Genomic DNA, 11,538 nt, shown 5'->3' with positions numbered 1-11,538 from the left:
GGGTTCACAATCACCCAAGTACCCACTAGGGGTTTTAGCTCTCCATGGAGCTAAGTACAATCAAAGAAATTGAATGTAAAAAGCAATGAATCCATAAAGAAAACCCCTCGATGGTCGTGGTCAATAGTCTGCTGGAGATTTCTCTACTGCTCGTCCCAAGGATTCCCTCGTCCCCAGGCATAGAAGACCCCTCGACTGAGCTCCCCTACCAACCTTCTTCCCTCGGGAACGACGATGTCTGCCACCAGAGAACCTCTCAAAAACCTTGGCCAATACCTCTCAAAACCCTAGCCGAATCCCTCTCTCAAGTTGGGGAAAAGATGGAGAAAAGAATACCCAAAAATCGAGGGTTGAATCGGCTTTAAATAGGGCTCGGAATCGGGCACTCCACCGCTTTCCGTCGCCTCGAGCCCACGTAGGGCATATGCACGCCCCTGTGGCTTCCCTAGACATCCGAGACTAATATCAAGTCATCCACACGCCCGTGCGGAAATGCCACACGGGCGTGGACATTCACATGCCCAACTCGGGAGGGCGCGCCACGCCTCGTGTTTTCTGGATGGACCCGAGCAACCTCGCAGCATGCCTCCGCACTGCCAAGCGCGACCCTACCCACGCCCATGCCCGTGTGTGGTTCACAAGGTCACCCACAGGGGTGAGTCCACGCCCCTGTGTGCTCTCGGAAATTACCCACGGGCGGCGCCTCACCGTCATGGTCATCCATAGGGCAGCCGTACCGCCCTGCGCTCCTCCGGATGAGTTCACAGACACATCCATGGGCGTGGGGAAATTTCCCATGCCCGTGTGTTTTCTCCGATGACTTAGAAAAACCTGCAGCTCGCAGAATATTCTCAACATGTTTACACACCTCGGAGCTCCCGCCCTATTATGAAAAAATTTACTGACAAAAACACGAAATAGAACTCAAACGACCAAACTTCGCCAATTCTCAACAAAACACATAATGAATTCTTTTTACCCACAACAAAAAGCGCAAAGCACAAGCACTCAAAAATTTTGAAACGCCAACACTTAATGCTTTATTGATGTAAACAACTAAACCGAAAGATACTAAATAGTAAACACTTTGGGCTGCCTCCCAAGAAGCTGCTTGTTTAACGCCACTAAGCTTGACGTATCTTTCTTACCTCATGCGTGGGTTCATAAATGAAGTTGCCTCTCTTATCCATGGCTTGAAAACATGATGAGAAAAGTCTCTGAGGATAGAGGGTGTACTCCTGCTCGGGACCACCCAGCAATGGTTCGTCCAACTTCCTTGGCTCATGTACGTATCCAACAAACTTGAGCGCTGCTGGCATCTCCGAGCCCTCTTCATTTTTGGAGCACCTTCTTCAAGATCCCCGGTATATGTTTCTCTCCAATGAACCAAGCATCATTACTTCTTCATTGCTATCCTCTTTGTCAAAACAAACTTCATACTGGATCCTCGGTTGAACATCTCATGCATATATTCATCAACAATTTCATCAAGAGTGTCTAGAAAGTATAGAGTATCATCAAAATTGAGAAAATGCCGCGATGGCTTTCAGTAAGGCGGTATGTGAGCTTATCGTCTCCAACTCTCAATGTGAGCCCTCGCCGTCTCATGTCAATTAATGCTTTGGAAGTCCGGAAGAATGGTCTCCCAAGTATCAAGGGTACATCCGCATCTTCATCGACATCTAGCACTACAAAGTCTCCCAAGTATCTCGTGGAATGCCGCCCTATACAACCTCGATAGTTGACAAGGTCCCCTTACGTATATCCCGCAAGTGCACGGGTTTGTCGAAGTAATAATCCCGGTGAGCGGTATCGAATCCATGTGAGTAGGAAGTAAAGACACTTAATTCGATTCTTAGCTATGTGGAATATCAACAATGATAAGTGTGACAATGATTCAATTCTCAACAATTAAAAGCAACAAGTAAGAGAGCAAAAGTAAGAAGGAGGCAAGGCAATCGATAAAGATGGGGTACTCAGATGATGCTTCACCTAGGATAATCGCTTCAAGTGCAAGAACTCTATTATGCTTCCTAATCAATGCAATGGTAAGTCATGGAAATCCTTACATACATAGTCCCAAATCTAAGGTCAACTATGCCTAACTCCTATTCATGTCCCGGAGGAGAGATTAAATAACTTCTCAACCTCGCGACTCGAATAAAGTTGCAATGAGCTCTCAGGGATTCCGGTGATAAATCTCTTCTAATTATAGACCTAACCTTTGGTCCAAAGTGAAGGTCCCCTAACCACAATTAAGTCCTTGATACTAAGATCCCCTCAATGTTTCACCACGTTGCACGCCGCAACTAAGCCCCGACTGAAATTCATCCCTTAGACCATTCACCTATTATGGCCAAGCAAAGAACTCGAGGAACGGAGGTAGACCCTATCACGCTGGAGGGAAAGGGGACGCCCTCGCATTCTCCTCGACTCACCCTCCTCAACCCTCTCCAACCTAGTTTTTTGTCTAATGCCTCGTGGTGTGTCACTCACTCACAAGGTTACCAACAAGAACTCTCAACCCTAGTGTCACTCAAGGGGAAATGTTCATACGATCAAGCATTCAAGGTTGGAAGTCACAATAAACATCAATTGATTGAAAGCATAATAAAGAAGTTCAATGAAACGAATACATCCTAGGGTTCACAATCACCCAAGTACTCCACTAGGGGTTTAGCTCTCCATGGAGCTAAGTACAATCAAAGAAATCGAATGTAAAAGTAATGAATCCATAAATAAACCCCCTCGATGGTCGTGTCGATGGTCTTATGGAGATTCCTCTACTCGTCGCAAGGGATCCTTTTGTCCGGCCTAGGATACACCTCTCACCGGATCGATGCCGACGTAAAGCTCTCCCAATAACCTTCTTTCCAAATGATTTGCGATCATCGAGCCGTAGAACCTCTCCAAAAACCCCAGCCAATACCCCTCAAAAACTCTAGCCGAGCCCTCTCGCAAGTTGGAGAAAAGATGGAGAAAAAGAATACCAAAAATCGGGCTGAATCGGCTTTTAAATAGGGTCGGAATCGGGCGACTCCACCGGGCGATGTGCATACACTCCCGCGCGGAATTTCCACACCTAAAGCATGGATAATTTTCCACGCCCGTAGGATTATCTCGCTTCTCTCGATTGTAGCCACTCTGAACATTGTCACATGTGCATGCTAAAGTGTTGTCGTGATTTCTCACTCGCAATCTTCGACCCAATAACTTCCCAATTCCATATTTTCATCGGGGTAACACAAACGGGCACACGTTTACGTCGTGAATCACTTGCTTCTTCATTGATATACATACATGTTGGTGGAGTTCTTGTTCTTATGTGCATAAGTCGGAATGCTCGAGTGTGACTGCCTTTGTGCTTCTCCAAATGGATGTGCTCACTCGAATGCGAGGAGGTTGGCACACACTGTAGCATCTCACACCGACCTATGTTCGTGTTTGAACCTTAGCAAGATTTCCTCCAAAATAGGTGCTGCTATGATCCACATTGGCCTATTTCCTTCATACTCAGCCCTCACAACCCTACCGCATAAAAAGTAACATAAAAACACACATATTAGTGTAAAAAACCTGAGAAAAGTAATGTTTCAACATAAGGAATGAACACTTCAGATTCATATCGCATAAGCACTTATCAAACTCCCCCACACTTAAGCTTTTGCTTGTCCTCAAGCAAACATTAAAGCATTTTGTGCATCAATGAAGAAAATATTGAAAGTGCTTGGCCTTAGGTTCACTGAGGCATACAAAGAAAGTATTCTGCAAGTAAGAAAAATTTCAACACTATATACGAAAAATCAATGCTCTAGCTAAAAACTTGAATAAAAAAGGACAACAAACCCGAATTTCGTGTATGTGTGTGAACTCACTCAAAACAACCCAAAGTACACTCCTCAAGTTCTAAGTACAAGGGACTTATTTATCTACAAAAAGTGACAAAAAAATTTTTAAAAAGATGGTAGTAGCTCACACATCCTCTAAGGTAGCTCCTTTCCAAAGCGGGCCGCTAAGGTGGCTTTCTACACTTTTCGAGGTGGTAGCTCTTTTCTACCCGAGTGGTAGCTTTCACTCATCCCATGAGATAGCTCTTCTCTCATTAGGGCACAACTAGTATCCCGACTTGTGAGAGTAGCTTCATACTTCATAGGTGGTAGCTCTTTCCAGCCTACAAATACAAATTAACAATAAAACTATTTTGTTCCTTCTTTTAATTTTAATTTCTTTTTAATTTAGCAAAAAGAAGTAAACCTAACTAGTCCCTTTTTAACATCAAACATGAGTTTCCAATATAGTTCGTAGAGTGAGAGTAGCACTAAGTGTAAATCGGGCAAACATTCCTAAAAATTTCAAGCAAGAACTAGATCATGAAAAAACATTCAATGTTAACAATTCTCCTAGACTTAAGAATACAATCATTGCAACTAAGGTGAACCGCCATTGGCTATGTGAGCATATATCAATCAAGAACAATAGAAAAGATAAAAGCGATTATGAAACTCCCCATCACACTTAAGTTGTACATTGTCCTCAATGTACACATGCAAGCTCACTCAAAATATACCATTCAAAAATAGATGTGGGAGAAGTGACTAAAACAACTCCCCTGACTACTAGTGTTGCGTTTGATGAAGCTAATCCATTGGGAGTAGTGTTCCAACGGGTTGTGAAGCTCACACGGCCAAGTGCCGAAGCACCTTGGCCGTGCCCATGACTAAGTCTCAATTCCCAAGATGACAAGACCATCTGCACGCATACATGAGGGGGTTCAGGGAAGCTCAAGAAAAACAAAAATAACTCGAGTGCATAAAAGATGAAGCAATGAATACAAGTTGGTAAATGCAACATAACATAAACTTAGAAGAAAAAATCCTTTCTGTGTGAACAAGTCTAAAAACAAGAAAATAGAATAAAGTAAAATGCACAAAAGGAAATAAAAAGTCGAGTGTCGGAGTCGCCTTGGCCAGGCTGTCACGGCTCGCCGAGGTGGCATATAGTGGGTAATCCGGTGCTGGGGTCGAGGATGGAGGTGCTAGAGGAACTGAGGATCTGGGTCTCAGGAGATCTCGAATGAATTTGAATCGGGCCATAAGATCTGTGTACCGGGCCGACTACATAGCCCGGAGCTCCGCTATCTCAGTCTGAATCTCTCTAACATCGGTTTCCAGCCACTCAATACGGTCATAAGCTTGAGTACCCAGTGCTACAAAAGATGGAGGAGTCCGCTGGACACCCCCCGCATTATCTCCTTCGCTCCTGGTGGTCTCAGCGGTAGCTGTAGTGAGAATATAAACCCCTGGCCCAAACCTTTGTACCAACCCCATCATCCTAATCGTATCGAACGCAAGATGAGTGGGCACAACCGCCCCTCCTCAAAGACCACGTAGAGCCGCCCAAAACCCATTCCCAAAATGAGTCTCAGTAATATAAGGGCCAAGCAAATAGTAGACCCACTCTCGCCGATCACCTGGTACATCGCAAAAACATCCGCTAGAATGCACCCTAAGTAAAGTGGTATATCATGGGCCATAGAGTATAAGAAAAAGCGTGATCCAGCTGGTGGTCAGCGGGTACTGTTATCTCGCCTCGACCCGCCATGGACTCGCTGATGACTGCAGGTACGTATCTCGTGAATCGAACCGGGACAAACTAGAGGCCTTCGACAATCCTTGCCAGACTCCCCACGTCCACACAAAACTCGTGCATACATGATATGGAGTGACTCGACATCGAAAAAGTCTACCTGTAGTCGGCCATACTCCATGAGTACCGAGATAAGTCGACATCGATAAACAGTCCCGGCCCTAATCAAAAACTCGATGACGCTCACTGCAGAATGGATGTCCGAATGCCCAAAACAGAGTAGCCTCCGTGAGTGTCAACTCTCCCATGCAAGATATCAAAACTCAAAGGACGCTTAAAACCTCTAGCGTCAGTCGCGTAACCTGCTCACTAATATTCAGCAGAACCTCCTCCGAGCCTTCCCACCGCCAAGATCTCATCAATCTCATTAATTACCTCCCTCACCCCTCCGAATATCTCGAAGCACTCAGCATCCGCAGCAAGTCCGACTCAAACCCAAGTGCTAAAAAGTCTCGCGAGCGAGGCTGCATGCTCGTGCGCTCGAGAATTCCACATACACGCCGGGTGAGGTGAGTCTCAGGCGCTCACTGCTCTTCTTCGCGAGGTGCCATATCCAGAGGCAAAAAGAAGAAAACAACTCAAAAATCTCGTAGTAATATATCAGTAATTCCACACACGGGCTCGTGGAAATTACCCACGCCTGTGGATCTCGGCAGAGCGTGAAACTCCCGCGACGCGTGCACAATAAATCTTAATAACTAATTTAAAAACCACTTCTAAATGCTTACTACACATCCATCATGCATGAAAAATTCACATTTAAAAAGTATTCAATCGGTGAAAACCATAATTGGCGAAGAAAAAGAGGGATAAGAAGGTTACCAAGAGATGAATATGAAACTTCAAATTCGTAAGATTTGTGAAGAAAAATTCTCCAAACAAATGATGAAGGATCTGGAAAGATGATCGGGAACCGTCGCGACTAGAGATGAAGAATGAGACGGATCACAAGGTTTTTAAGGAGAAAATCATGTCTCTTGGAATTCGGTGTATTCCCGTGGGCATGTGGAAATTAGCCACGCCCGTGCGCCTCACTTCGAGAGCGCTAGAGGAGCGCATACAACGCCCCTCGTGCTTTTCTGAAAATGCCCTTTGACTCGACGTCCTCACACGGGCGTGCGGAAATTACCCATGCATTACCCACGCCCGTGTGTGGTTCACAAGGTCACCCATAGCGGCGAGTCCACGGCCCCTGTGCTTCCTGAAAATCGCCCAACTCGCAGGAGTTTACACGCCCACGCGGAAATTAACCACCGGGCGGCACCGCCTGCATGGTCGCTCAACGGGCAACCTGCATGCCCCCGTGCGCTTCTCCTCGATGAGCTTGCAAGATACACTCCACCGGGACGCAGTGGAAATTCCACACGCCCGTGTGTTTTCCCCGGATGACTTAGAAAAACCCGCAGTGCTCGCAGTAACTATTCTCAACATGTTTACACACCTCGTGAGCCTACTATATTATGAAAAATTTACTGCATAAAAACACGTAATAGAAGTCAAACGACCAAACTTCGCAGAAACTCTCAACAAAACACACAATGAGTTCTTTTTAAAAACCCACAACAACATAGCAAAGACAAGCACTTAAAAATTGAAACACTAACACTTAGCAGCTTTTATTCATGAAAAACAAACTAAACTAAAAGGTGCGAGAACAATAAACACTTGGGTTGCCTCCCAAGAAGCACTTGTTTAATGTCACTAAGCTTGACGATCTTTCTTTACCTCACGGGGTTCATAAATGAAGATTACCCTTTTACCCATGGCTTGAAAGCATGATGATCAAAGCCTCTTGAGGGTAGAGGGTGTACCGGCTCGGATAACCTAGCAAATGGTTCGTCCAACATCCTTGGCTCATGTACATCTCCAACAATCTTGGAGCATTTTTCGTTGGCGCCTCCGAGCCCTCTTCATTTTCCGGAGCACCGCCTTCAAGGTCCCTGGGTAGATGTTTCTTCTCCGAATCAACCAAGCATCATTACTTCTTCATTGCTCTCATCTTGGTCGAACAAACCTTCATATGGATCCGGGTTGAACATTTCCTGCATATATTCATCAACAAGCTCATCAATAGTGTCTAGAAAGTATAAAGTGTCATCAAAAATCAAGAGAATGCCGCATGGCTTCAAAGAAGGCGGTATGTGAGCTTGTCATCTCCAACTCTCAATGTGAGCTCTCCTCACCGGTCCCATGTCAATCAATGCTTTGGAAGTCCGTAAGAACGGTCTCGCAAGTATCAAGGGTACATCCGCATCCTTATCGACATCTAGCACTACAAAGTGAACTAGAAAAATGTACTTGTCCACCTTGACAAGCACGTCTTCAATGATGCCTCTCGATGTCGCATCGCTCGTCCGCCAATTGTAAAGTCATCCGAGTAGGCCCGGGCCGTCCCTAAGCCTAGCTTTTTGGAAGAAAGTATATGGCATGACGTTGATACTGCCCCCTCGAATCCGCCAATGCCATTTCCTCACCGAGTTGCCGATGTTCCCCGACACGTCCGAATATGCGTGTAAACCGCAGCTGTACGGGTGTCAAGTAATAATTACCCCGTGAGTGGGTAGTCGAATCCACACGGAACAGGGCTACTAGTACTAACTTCTTCTCTGCTTTCTAACCTAATGATAAATGAAACGGTGTGGTGATCTAATGTGCTAAGAGATGAACACCGGAGACGTAATATGCAAGGGTAAAAATGGAAGGAGAATCTCAATCAAGAAAAGTGGGGTATTCGTAATGCTCCCCTAGGATTCTGTATTAGGCAAATCGAATAAGCAAAAATGTTTCTATGATGAGTGTTAAGTCGTGAAATCCAAAACATAATCGGGTCTATCTCTAGATCACCGATACTAGTCCCCCACGAGGTCCCGTGGAGAAATCGCTCAATCTCAACACCTCACACCACATATGACCGCAAAGCACTCTAGGGATTCCAAACTGTATCCAATTCCCTAAAGATTGATCCAACCCTAATTCCCGGCGAAGGATCCTAACCCCCTACAAGGTCCCGGCGGAGAAATCGAGCAATCTCATGCCTCCCACCAAATATGGTTGCAAAGAGCTTAGGGAATGGAGATAGAATACACCAATTGTAGGGGAAAGGGGACACTTCACTATCTCATGACTCACCCTCTCAACCCTCTTCAATCTTGAGGTTCTAACCCTAATGGAGATCTCTCTCCTACCAAGGCAACAAATCATGCAAACCAAATAACCATAAGATCAATAAGACAAGCAAGCATTAAACAATCAAGAATGAAAACTTAATCAAACTCTGATTAAATAGAAACACAAAGCAAATTCACAAAAGATGAGAACTTAGGGTTCACAAGCCCAAATACCCTCTAGGGTTTTAGCCCTCCATGGAGCAACATACAAAACACACCATCAATGAATGAAAGTACATTAAAAACCATAGAAATAAACCCCCTTATGTATGAACTGATGGCCTTGATGGAGAGCTTCGACGCCTTGAAGGACCCACTCAAGCTAGGTTCACCGTGGCTTCCTTGATGCTATGACGGAGGAGGAATCGATCAAAGTTGGTGATGAAGCACCACCAAAAGCCGCAAAGACCTCCTCTCCAAACCCCTAGCTGCCTCACCCCTCAAGAGCCGCACAAAAGATGAGAAAGAATAGGGCAAAACGGCTATTTATAGGCCTTAGATCGCGTCTCGCCACGTGCCCCTCACGCTGCCTGTGGATTTTTCCACGCCGCTCGCGGCTCGCAAGAATTTCCACGCGGGACGCATCGGAATTTCCACGCCGGCCGCATGAACAGTAGAATTCTGCCATGTACCGGCACATGTCCATGTGGTAGGCTATAAAACTTTTCTTCATCGACGTATCTTTGAGAGGTCTTGCAATCTTCACAAAGAGAAGGAATATGAAGATGTGGCTGCCTTTGTGCCCTTCCAAATGGTGAATTGACTTGAATCTTCTTGAAGTTGGCACACATCTCCACGCTTATGAACTCGCTCTCGTGTCTTGGTCCTTGAATTGAACAAGAACTCCCAACATTGTGTCTTTATAGCCTATCTTTGCTTCCTTTTTTTACTCTTCAAGGCATTCACAACCTATATGCATAAAAGAACACCAAATACACAATATGAGACATAAAACCACAGTGAAAAATGATGCTCAATGCATGTAAAACATATATAAAAATATGTCTACTCAAGCACTTATCAGTTACACGGAATGATGAACCTTCCAGGGTCTTTCTTCTTGTTCGGCATGTTCTTTTGCAACACCGCGAGCATGAAGCATTTAGCACCACTCGAAGCACTCTCCTCTAATTTCCTTTTATTGGTCAATAGGTCTTTTCGAGAACTTCACAGCATTTAGGCATTTGAGCCAATGCCTCTACAAAAAGGAATATTGATGTGGAGTTGCTTGAATAAACTCAGGAACTTCTTATACTGTTCATCCCCTTGGTATTTCTTCAATAAAGAGGGGTAAGGGATTCTTGGCTTGAATGGTTGGGGTGCACCTCTTTCGCATTGTTTACTCCCTCCTCAACCTCTACAACCTCGGGTGCATGTTCTTTCGGCTTTTCACCCGGAAGCCTCCTTTTCAACCCTCACGACCACTTCTCAAAGTGATCGCCTTCACATGTTCTCTAGGATTGGTTTCCGTGTTGTTTGGTAAACTTCCATGTGGCCTTCGGAGAGAGATTTCGCACTTGCCCCACCTGATTTTCAAGGTTGTGCAAGGAGGCGGTGTGATTGCGATGTGTAGCCTCGATCTGATTCAAACCTTGTATTTGCCGATTGAACAAATCTAGCCAAATGCTTCTCCAAATCATCATCCGGTTTTCCAAGCCCTGAAATTGCTTTTCCACTTGAGGGCTTGTTGTCGTTGTTGGAAACCCGATGGCCCCATGGTCTTCTAGTGGTCCTTGATTACTCCATGAAAAATTGGGATGATTCTTCCAACCTCGAATTGTAGGTGTTGTGTATGGATTCCCTTGAGGTCTCATGCCATTACCTACAAAGTCAACGTTCTCAATCAAGAAACATCACCCAATGACGATTGGGCAATCGGAGGGAGCATGTCCTCCACCACAACCAAGGTAATTGGTTACTGCGTCAAGAACTCTATTCGAGCTATAAGATATAGCTTCTTACTCAAACTCTCCACTTGGGCCGCCAATGAAGTTATCGCATCAATTTTATGGAGACTGACCACTTTTTTCTTCTCCCTAGCATTCCACTGATAGCTATTTAACCCCATTTCCTCAATCAATTGATGAGCCTCATCGGGGGTCTTGCTACCTAAGGTACCTCCTGCCGCCGCATCCAAGAGTTGCCTTGTACTAGGGTTCAAACCATTGTAGAAGGTTTGAACAATCATCCACTCTGGGAATCCATGTTGCGGACACTTTCGTAGGAGTTCCTTGAACCTTACCCATGTCTCAAATAGAGACTCCAATTCCAACTGCACAAAGGATGAGATCTCATTCCTAAGATTTGCTGATTTCCCAGGAGGGAAATAACGGGCTAGAAAAGCTTCTACTATCTCCTCCCATGTAGTGATTGATGCTCTAGGTAATGAGTGTAGCCACTGCTTTGCTCTCCCTTTAAAGAAAATGGGAAGGCTCTCAATTTGATGGCATCATCTCGTCACACCATTTATCTTTAGCATGTCGCATACTCGAGGAAGTTTCTCTATGTGACTGTTTGATCCTCATCGGCCAAACCGTTGAATTGTGTGGATCTCGCAACATATGGATGAATGTCGGCTTTTAGCTCAAAAGTTCGAAATGTGAATTGGGGACGCACAATACTCGATTGTGTCCCCGACACTGAATGTCTGGGATAATTGGATAGTGTTCGTTGTTTTCAGATCCTTCTACTTCCAAATCAGCTGGATTATGTTGTTCTTGCACAG

The 11,538-nt window shown here is 45.1% G+C and overlaps 1 non-coding gene across 1 annotated transcript; it reads left to right on the top strand.

The window, feature by feature from the left end:
- The first annotated feature begins 11,011 nt into the window (after window positions 1-11,011).
- Window positions 11,012-11,118, top strand: LOC120265958. Its single transcript, XR_005537822.1, has one exon. It is a non-coding gene; the product is annotated as a small nucleolar RNA R71 (small nucleolar RNA).
- The last annotated feature ends 420 nt before the right edge of the window (window positions 11,119-11,538 follow it).

Source organism: Dioscorea cayenensis, chromosome 1 (genome assembly GCF_009730915.1).
Source record: "Dioscorea cayenensis subsp. rotundata cultivar TDr96_F1 chromosome 1, TDr96_F1_v2_PseudoChromosome.rev07_lg8_w22 25.fasta, whole genome shotgun sequence".
In the NCBI taxonomy this organism is placed as follows: Eukaryota; Viridiplantae; Streptophyta; class Magnoliopsida; order Dioscoreales; family Dioscoreaceae; genus Dioscorea; species Dioscorea cayenensis.
This window is presented reverse-complemented; position numbering and strand designations above follow the sequence as displayed.